An 11,462-nucleotide genomic window follows, 5' to 3' on the forward strand; every position below is an offset into this window, starting at 1 on the left:
AAAGAGAGAGAGCTAAAAAGATGGTAGAGTTAGAGAGAGAGAGAGAGAAAGAGAGAGAGAAAGAGAGAGAGAAAGAAATAGTGTATAATCACCATCATTTGGTGTTTGAGCTGAGATGTCAGCTACACGAAGTACCTAGCCAAGACCAAGGTTTCTAATGTTCTAATCCATAAGATTCATATCAGATCCCTCAAAGAGGTCTTTCTGAGTTTCCCATAGGGATAGGTGATTTTCATCAGAACATAGCATTCGCTCCTATTGCTGCTTTAAACAGAGAAATTGGCATTTAGGAAAAGCCTGTACCTTATCCCAATAGAAGTGAAAATACTTTTGGATTTCTGAGGCCCTGTAGTATAGCAACAAATAATGGTTTAACATTTCCACCTTGAAGAGAAATTGGTGCAAACATTGAGACTCTAATAGAATTAACTACATTTTCTTCCACATCTGAAGGTGGTAAACACTGACAAGTGTAGATGAGGTTCTGGTTTTCACAATGAATTTTTTTAGGCCATATTCCAAGAATTTTAAGCAAAATAATCCTCTTTTCCCATCACTGCCAAGATATTCAGTTATATTTAGCATTCTAGATTGGTCAAAATTCAACCTATAATAAACCATGAGGATTTTGTTTGCATGAAGTATGTCAGATCATTAAAAACTTGGAGTTGTATGAAAACAAGAAGCCGTTTGACCTTTGCTATTTCCTCACACTGGAAGTAAAAATTTTCTCATCAATATCCTTATGCTAAAAGTAAAATTTTTGACTTGGGTTCATTTTCTATTTTTATATATTTTTTTACATAAAAGACCATTTGGTCTAATATTGAACTGATTTACATTTATTTTGTATATCTTGCCTACTGCTTTTTGTACTTATATTGTGCCTACCTTTTTAAAGTCAAAAAATCAAAATGGGGCAAAACTTGTGGCATGATGGAAAAATTAGTTTTCATTCTAAATTCCTTTTAAATATGTGAGTCTAGGTGTAGCAACTGGAGAAGATAAGATTTCTGAAAGTCTATGACACTTATGAATTTAAAGATAAAATTTTTGGCGCCACTCTGAAAGCGAAAACTTGACATTGGCTAATACATACACTTGCCAGCACAAAATCAGTGTCTGCACATGGATAACAAACTGCACGTTGCAATGAGCACACGAATGTGGGTGCACAGTCCATGTGCATAAATACAGATATGGGAGAGAGAGAAGCTCTAACTGCACATCTTGTTGTCTGTTCCTTCCAGTTTTGAAATACATAAATACTGGGTTTTACTTTACTATTATAGATGCATATTTTAATACTAATAAGAAATTTGCCTCTTTCTCTTTCTCTGTTCTTGTTGCAGCTAGAGAGAATTTTCTCCCATAAATATTTCTAAATTCAGCAAGTTGAACAAAAATTTTTTAAGAATGACAATAAACCAGTTTAGAGCATAGAGTAAAAAAATCCCAATACATCATCCACATGTGTTTCTCCCAGAAGGATTCTGAAATTCTTCTGAAAAAGGAAAAGTAAAATTTCTTCCTGCCTCCCTAGTAAAAGAATTAAAGATCAGTTTTGGAAACTTCTAACAATTGTTTTCCGGAAAGTAGATTTAAGAAGCTTATACTCTAGTGACTTAAACCTATGAAATAATTGTAAAAAGGAAATCGTCATGTCAGATATGAAAGGAGTATTTGCAGGCTTACTAAAGAAGCATTCTATCTATTTTTATGCTTGTGCTTCTTGTCAGGGCTCTTTGCAACATAGGTGAATATTGTCTTTTTACATTAAAAATTAAAAAAATATATCATTTCTCTGTTTTTCATGTCAGACAGATTCCTTTTGAAATAAAGAGCATAGAGCTCTATGAAATGTGCATTTGTTTACTGTCTTCAGAGCTTACACAGTTTGATTAATAACTAATATCGGGTTTTCCTTCGCCCCTCTAAAAGTCACAAGTCAGTTTGCCAAGGAATTTAAACTGTTAAATGAAATTTTTAAAAAAATTTTGAGATCCATATATAAAGAAAAAATTAACTTCTGGTTAAAATGATTGCGTCAAATAAGGTAATAATAAGCCAATCTCAACAATCAATTAGAAAGTAATGTTATCATTTTATGAGAGTAAGGGAGCAAATGACCTTACATGGAATAACAGAAGGAAACTTTTTTCTTCCCTTTCCCCTTGAAAAAGACACGTCTCCTGAAACAGGAAGAAGAGATTAGGAAGCCAAACTGGCAACTGCCGAATGAAAACTTGTCTGCCTGGCATGTTCAGTGTTTTTCTTCATGCTTTTCTTTTTGTCCAGAGGCAAATTTAAGCCAAGAATATCATCTTGCTTTTTTTCTTTTAGTAGATCTGACATATGTTTCCTGGCTTGTAGGTGCCTTCCTAAATGTGAGAATCAGGTATAAGTTAGATTTTCATGATTTATCACATCAGCATTGGCTATATCTAACAAAAAAGAATCCAGGAGGATATGATGGGGAAAAGATATTAAACTATATTGGCGGTTTTTAAATTGTGCTCTAACACACTAGGAATTCCATGGAAAGTTCTTAAAAGCCACGATAAAAGGCAAAAGGCAAAAGGGCAGTTAGTGAACAAGGGGCCAAGCCCTGCCTCACTCGACTACATTCCTTTCCAACAGAAAAGCTTCAATTTCATTGGGTTTTACATATGCAGAGTCCATATAAGATTTCGTTTGAAGAAAAGATCTGTGGAAACACACACATGCACACACCCAGAGAAATATACTTAATATAAAAACCCTCTAAACAATTTGTATTTTCCTTCAAACTCAAAAGGATTTTGATGGATTATATGTGTTAGGGAGCACTGTCATTTACTAGCACTGTTTATTTTTTATATGTATGTCTTTTATTCTTTTGTGGCTCCCTATCGGTTCAGGGTAGTGAGAGCAGGGAGAGGAGTTGTATGGTAATTCAATCATTTTCCACTAGAAAAATTGTTCTCATACTTTAGCTGATTATCTGAATCACTTGGGAATTTGGTGAAATAAAAAGACTAGAACTATCTCTTTAATTAGTCTGCTCTTCTGTGTTCTTTATTATCTCTCCAGATGATACTGGTGCCTACTGAAGTTTGAGAACCACTAGTCTAGAAGAGTTGTTATTGCTCATACTTTGCTTAATACTGTTACAAAATGCAATCTCCACCATTTGGTTTGCTCTGGAGAAAGAATATCACCATTGTTCACACTTAAGAATGAGAAGAAACCTAAAGAACAATATTTATGAGACATATTTATAATATAGACAATTCAATAAAGCATGGCTTAAGCAAATACTGTCAAAGTTCTTTAAGAAAGTAACATATTTTAGCTACATTATTGTCTTGTGTTTATTCATTAATTCATCTAATACACATTTAATGATGGAAAACAAAGAAATAAACCAATAATACAGGCAATAAGATAAACAATTAAAAGAAATACAGAGCGCATGTGGGTGATAAACCATCTAAGTTTGCCTCTATATTTTAGGAAATCCTTAAAGTGGAGAACATATACATTGAGGCTCAATGTTCATATTTATTTTGTAACTTTACCGGTATCAGAAAATTTAAAGTATATGATTATCTTTTGTCTATTTTATATTAAAAGCTATCATAATAGGGTTATTAAAAATAAAACTTAACTGTGCTTTTTAACTGTGCTTTTCTATACTATTTCATATGATTCAAAACCTTTGAAATATTGAATTGGAAGCATATAGATACTGATATTTCAAAATCAGTGTTGCTCCTCTAATTTCTATTTCAGAATCAGTCTACTCCCAATTACAGGTCACATTCTTTTCTGAATACAATCAGGAGCTAAGCCACGTAGATATTTGTTGTCGTGTAGAAACTGAGCTTCAAACTTTTATGATCATAAAAGAATCTTTAACATCTACCTGTTGTTATTAAAAATAGGTTGCTTCAAAGTAGTCTTACATCTCAGAGGTTCTTTGACAACCAGACACCCTTATTAATTAATATAATACCCATGTCATTCTCTGCTCATCCCGTCCCACTCTACCATCCACCACAGGTCCCACGTCTCTCTTACATTGTTAGGGACTGCAGATCTGGACCAGAATCAGTTCAGCCTAAAAATGCATTTCAACTGAACGGAAGAAGGATTAGGTAGAAAAGTGTAGGGCCAAAATTAAAAGTATTCTTATTGTCTCCTCTCCTCTGGCATAAACAGTTTCTCTTATGACAACACAGGAAATGAATTTGGAATAAATAATGTAATGAAACATGTCATAAAATAAAATCACATAAAAATTAAAATACATGTTTCAGTAGAGCATATTAACCACTGGACTTGAAGTAAAAAAACCAATATTCAGATCCTTATTTTGCAATTTATTATACATTACCTTAAACAAGAAACTAAATCTCTTTAGCATTGTTTTCTTATTTGTAAAAACATGTATGACTATATTTCCATTGCAGAGTTAATGGGAAAATCAAATTAAATAACTTATGGAAAAGCACCTAGGACTGTAGCTAGCACAGATTAGAAGCCTTATAAATTGTCAAAATTAAATTTATTTTCTCAAAACGTCTTTTATTATTAAGATAATGCAAAATAAATTATATTTTTTTGAAGACTCAGAGTAACTGAGTGGTATTACTTTCAATTTTCTATTATCGAGAATGAAACAAAAATGGTTTGTTTATTCAACAAATACTTATTGAAGGGTCTATTATGTGTCAAGAATCAGTCTAAGTGCTTAGGGTTTAGAAGTGAATACAAAAGATTCTATCATGGAGCTTATCTTCTTGTGAGCAACCAGATGTGCATTTTTTTTGTTTGTTTTTTTTGGGGGGTCTCTCTCAATGTGCATCTTCAGTTAATACAACACACACATGCATACATACACCCATATACTTTGTGACTATTAAACATTTTTTTTCTCTTGCTTCTGCCAAAAAAGCATAGGAACCATGTATAAGGCTGCCACATAAGGCCATGCATGCTGACTATCATGTGAATGGTTGCCTCGGAATTGTTCAGTTTGGTGGCCATAAATATACATAAAAGGAAGACTCTTATTTCTAGATAACTTTAGCTTTAATGATGCCCTCTGTCAGGATTTTCTGGAACAGACATGCTCTTCAGGGAATATCCAAAGAAAAATAAGATTTAAAATTATTTTGTTAATGCCCTAAACTACAGAAAAAAATTGCCCTTGTACTGAAAGGGAATTGACTTAGTACAGACAGCCTCTTAGGAATATGACCTGGTCCTAGACTGAGAAAATTCTCGTGATACTAGATTATTGAGGAGTACTTTCATTAGAAAGGAGTTTGGGAGAGGTCCTCCCAGAGATTGATGCTTGGGTAAAAGAATCACACAGAATCACTATTCTCACTTAGCGGAGCTGATTACTATAAAACAAAGGTGTTAAAATCTGTTATGTTTGCTGTCACAAAATCTCAAGTGAGCATATACCTTAATCTTACAAACTTTCTTTGCATAGGACATGGGAAGAGGGGCCATATGAATTGCAGCTCATGGGACTCATTTGAGGACTATAGTGTTTTTCCTAGCCATAGGTTCAGCAATTGGCTATTTGATGGATTGAGTAGGATAGAAGTAGATGAAGTACTGAAATGTGACATATGAGGTAAGGTGAGCATTACGGAGCTTTGAATCATGGTCTTAGTACCTGAAATTGGGCAAAGGAGCACTCACACCCCTAGAGTTTCTCAGGGCAAATAGTGATGATTGTCTCCCTTGCACCAGATGTGGGCCATGCATGTGGGATATTGGATTTGGAAAAACTGGACACATTCTTCTTCCAAAGCTGATGCAAACCTGATTATAGTGGATATTAAATGAATCAAAACATTGTCTGTCACCTTGACCCTGATTAAGGTGCAACCCATGCTATGTAATTCTCAAGCAACTTTTATTTTGCTATCTCCCTAATTCTACTCAGTTAGGCTAGTTCTTGCTCCTGCATAAAAATTCAGACAGTCCCCAACTAGTAGAGTTTTTCTGTACAGTTTGAAAAAGACTTTTAACACTGGTGAAATTTTCTGTCAAGTCTTTGAGAACTTTAGATAAGGGTGAAAAAGAGGAATCAGTGAAGCACAGTCTCTAGCCAATGAGACTCAAAGTTTTCTGGCCTCATTGGCCACATGTCAAAACACTCTCTGGGGGTGCTCTAATGCTGTCTTGGTTTCATGCCTATACCTCCTTTCATTGAGATCCAAGGGTTGAGGTTAAACCATATTACTGATAAATCCAGAATTCTTCCTAGGCTGAACCAAGCTATGTAAGCTATGTAAGAGTTTGACATAGGCACAATCATAATAGGACTACTGTTTATTTAGCATTATGCCATCCACACATTGTGATTACAAGGGCCAAAGATAGAATTTCTTCTTACATGACAGGTTATTTTTTTTATCTTAGAGCTGATGCTTAAAATTTCTATAACTAGAAATAGTCATTTATTCCATAGTTAGAGATAAAGCTTATTTCATACATCAACATGTTGACTCAAACACACCCTAAATTGTAAAAATAAGATCATTTCCTAAGAATGAATTTGGGAATAAATGTGAGACAACCAAAGGTGTAGTAGAGAGTGCGTTAGGTGACATAAGAGAAATATTGGCCTGGGGGAGCTGAAAAAAACTCCTCTACCCCACTACTGCTTAGAACCCCATCTATTTCTAAGGAGAATTGTGAGGGTGAAGCTTTCCAAAACCATTTTCGGTCACTGAATTACAAAATACACACCTTGGCAACCAAAGATATCATGTTGTGAAGTTTAGATTCTTTGGCATCATAAAGATGGTAGACTTCTTTAGTCAGTCTAACACCTTTTGAAATATTTCCTGAGCATATAACTTTTAAACTGCTAGACTCTGCTATCACCATCTTCTCACACTTTAGAGAGTTAGTTTTGTCAAAACTGGACTTCAAGGATTCCAAGTCAGTGAAATAATTGACAGAATAAAAGATCAAACTGGTAGAAGTTTGATTTTAGTCAGTCACCCTGAAATCTCATGCATTCACTTTTCTATGACCAGTTCTTTTGATTACGACATGGTACTATGTCCTTTGAATCACTCCGAATTATTTTTCTTATAATAAAAGGATTTTTATTATTATTTACTATAAAATATAATACATTACTATTAATACTTGAAATAACTATAATTCTTAATTATTATATTCCTAGTAGATGTGACACATTCAGCATTTTTCATTTAAAGAGAAATATCATCTTAAGAATTGCTATTCTATTGCTCCATTTTCCATAAATGTAATATTATTATTAAAGATTTTTTTAATAAAAAATATTATTTTTGGAGAATTGACTCAGAGGCATTTATTTGATCATGTTAATTAAAAGAGAGCAGAAGTCTTGGTACAAATAAATTAAATGTTTTGAAATTGCTGGTTTTATAAAGATGTTTATTTCCAGTAGGGTGTGCATCTAATCTCTCAGGTAGATAAACCAGTAAATGGTGCATATGGTTGATGAATGAGCAATGATGTCATTTCCTCATTCTGAGTCTGATTTTTTTTCCTTAGAGAGCCAGGACATGGTGGAGATGCTACCTAGCAATGGTATTGTAAAAATTCTAACAACTTGCTACAGATACAGCCCATGAACAGCCAAGATAAAGAAAAGGATACTAGGAAGAATTCATGAAAGATAAACATATTAATCTAAAAGCAATAAGTTTTTTACCTCATTCCTTCTCTGGGCAGCTCTTTTTCCCCATAATTTCAAATTGCTCTGCACACTTCCAATGACCTACACTACTCTCTTTCCTGCTGGCTAATACTCAAAAATGACCTATCTCAGACATGCATTTACATAAAATTTATATTCCTATGTTGGAGATGCTCCAGCTCAGAAGTTACTGAGAACTCTCAAATGTTTCATCCTCCTCACAATCATACTCTAGAAATAATGTAGGAAAGATACTTGTATACTAGTATTTTAAAACTGTGCCTTGAGATTTGAAAATATCTAGAATTCTGGCTTCCGATGAAAATGTTTCAGGTTTGGCAATCATGGGCCAGTATTCCCACCTTGCTAGAGAGGAGTGGAGCTTGTGCATTTTAAACTGAGTTCTACCATGTTCTGTAGTCAGTGGTTCTTATTCTAGGGTGCTTTTGCACTCAGGGTACATCTGCCAATGTCTGGAGACAGTTTTTATTGTCATAGCGAGAGGTGGAGTGTGCTACTGGCAGTAGTGAGTTGAGGCCAGTAATACTATTAAACATTCTACAATGAACAGGATAGCCTCTAACACATTACAACCATACAGCCCCGAACGTCAAGGGTGCCAAGTTTGAGAAACACTGCCGCAGTCCATACTGACCTACCTTCCATTTAGGTTACCTGCCTGCTCCTGTGGACACTTGGCTTTGTAATCCCTGAATAACCATGTACATATAACATATGTATACACAACATATACAACCAGAAAGGACCTTCATGATCTTCCAGTCAGATTCCTCCTTATATATATGATATCTGAAATATAGGGAAATGAACTTTAGCCAGACTTGAGGAGAAATGAAGTCTGATCAAAAATAATTGCTCTAATTTGTAACTGAGAATCATGTTACTAATTTGATTACTAATTATCAAGTCATATGAGGCAGATATAGGCCTTAAAGCCTACTCTGGTCATCATTTTGCTGACCACCTACACATAAATGAACATCTGATAAGTTGCCAAATTTCTAAACTGGGCTTTCCCTAAAATTCATTACCGATCCGAGCTGAGAATATTTAGTAAAGCATCCCTATGTTTTTGTCAAGCAACAGTTTTCCGTGGATCTGCTGTGTTTCTGCATGGCCTGCATGTCTTTTTATTCTGGACTATCTTTCCAAGGATGTCTGTATAACTAACAACTTTGAAAGATGAAGTCTCCTTTTGGAGAGGAGAGCAGATTTGCATACTGCCAGTACAATAAATATAACATCCCCTGAAGGAGCAAAGGTCAGGCAGGTTTTCTTACTGCAAGTTATGAAGGATTCAGGTTTCCTGAGCTCAGGTTTCCTCAGCTGTGACGTAAAAGCAATATGTATGAAGCATCTACCTAGAACCCTTCATATTACTTTGGTGGAACTTGGGACATGAGGGGAACCATACTTGCTGAGCAATAAATATAAAGTCCTTTGTCTCTGACCCAGGGCTCTCATATCTTCTGCCATCGCGTAAAGAATTGTCTGGTAACTAGTTTCAAGGTCCACAGAGAATTTTTCTCTCTGCTAGTACTAAGTGCTGTGGCTTTCCTGAAGTTCACGTAGCTATAGCCTTAGCTATGTGTATATCTTTCCAATGCCAGTGAGCCAAAATCCTTCCCTTCTTTCTTCTTACCATCCTTCTTTTCTTCTTTTCCTCCTCCTCTTTTTCCTCCTCTCTTTCCTCTTTTTCCTCCTTCTCTTCCTTCACCTCCTCCTTCCTCTTCTCCTTCTAGGTAAATCTACAGTCCTATACTTTTTCTTTGCTCTAAATCCATATACTATCATTCTTTATGGTTAGTGGAGAAAAATAAATCATTGAGTCAGAAATGCAGACATACACTATACACATGCACACACATAGCTCTGACAAACTAGATTCTCTCGTGACTAACTTTAAAATTGTTCTAAACAAGAGAATATTCTCTTGGGGAATTAATAGAAAAAAAGAAATGAAAAGGGAAAAAAACTAATTTACACTCAATTTTCTCCTTACTTTTTATCAGTGGCCATCTTATATTTTTGTAGTTTCTTTGATAAACTTTATAACTTCTACTAGTTTGAAGGACACAGTTTTCTTGTCAGAGGTTTCTACTGAGAAGCAAATTTTTCTAAAAATTTTATATGCATTTGAATTAGCAGAGCAGTCTTAAAATGCATATCCAGTGCTTTCTGTCAGTAGCTGTGTTTTATTGACTATATGGTACTTTTCTGAGGATAATGCTATGTCTTGTAGTAAGAATCCAGAGTTTATTTTAGATTAATTTAGTTTTTGAGAGGACAACTAACAAGTAGAAAACATTAAGAATGGTCTATGAAACAATTCTCATTATATGCTATATTAAACCTAAGGCTTCATCATATATTTGATGATCTGCTATCAGAAGTCAGATGTAAGCCACTGGAATCAGAGTGCTGTGAATATTTTTACATAGAGATCTCAGTTGTTTTCATATAGCACTGTTTGATATAACCACTTTTTTTGATAATATTAATTTCCTCATCTCACTCTTTTCCGTAATCTAATAGTTAATTAGGAATTACGATAAATAGCAAAAAAAAATTGTGATACACACAAAAATAGTCTAATTTAATGAGCATGGTCTCTATATATTTGATTAGAACATGAGCTTTGAAATAAGAGAAAACTGGGTTCAAAATCTGACTCCTTCACTTGTACTTTGGTTTTGAAATAAATTATTTAATCTATTTAAGACTTAATCTCTATATCTATAAGTGCCTACATTGTAGGATTGTTACTGTAAGATTCAAACAGAACAATGTAAGAAGGGCATTTAACACAGTTCCTGGTGCAACACAGATATTCAATAAATTCTGGTGACTTTCTTGTCATGGTTTAGTGAGGTAACAAGTACAAAACGATGGCCAATAATTCTGAAAATTAATTGCTTTTTGCTTTCAAGAGAGACTAGTACCTAATTTTTGCCTTTTAGAACCATTTTATCTGTTAGCGAGAAGGCATTGACAAAGGACAAACTGAAAGTTCATTTTCAGCTTTCCTCCTGAGGCCACCCTATTAAAAGGAGCTGCAGCTGAACAACTGGCTGAACCCTGGCAACTGAGTTCACCACAGATTTAAGGATCCCGTGAAACCGATCGTACTGCTGTGAAAGCCCTTAACATTCATTGTAGTGACTTTTCTCTAGATTCTTTCTGGTTCTTTTCTTGCTTAAGTCTTTCCTGAACCTCCTGACCAAGGTCACATTCAGGGTACCACTGCTGCCTGAAGCAGCAGATTTATGCTAGGAGATGCTGTCAGTGGTGTAATCTTCTCTAAGGAAAAGGTTCTTGGATTTTTGGTGAATGACCTTCATTTGGTTTATTTTATAGAATAAATTATACTTTTCTCCTAAATTTTAGTCTTTTAAATTGTTTTCTTTTGATGTTCAAAATATCTGAGAAATCTATACATTTTCATATATTCACTGTATTTATAACAAATAAGATATATGTCATCTGTTTAATATTTTAAATTGGGCTTTACCTTTTAAAACACTTAAGAAACAAGTACTCTTTATACATTATCAATTTACTGATGCACGGTAACTAAGAACTTTTAGTTTTAATTCTTTAATATCACCACATATTTGACCTCTTTTACCCTATCTACCTCACTCTTCCTTCCCCCCTCTCCCCACCACCCTCTAACAACTTCTTAAAGAAGTTCATGATATAGTAATCTCTTTGAGCTTAATTTTCTTATTATTTAAAA

The sequence above is a fragment of the Pteropus alecto genome, unplaced genomic scaffold (assembly GCF_000325575.1).
Source record: "Pteropus alecto unplaced genomic scaffold, ASM32557v1 scaffold95, whole genome shotgun sequence".
NCBI lineage: Eukaryota > Metazoa > Chordata > Mammalia > Chiroptera > Pteropodidae > Pteropus > Pteropus alecto.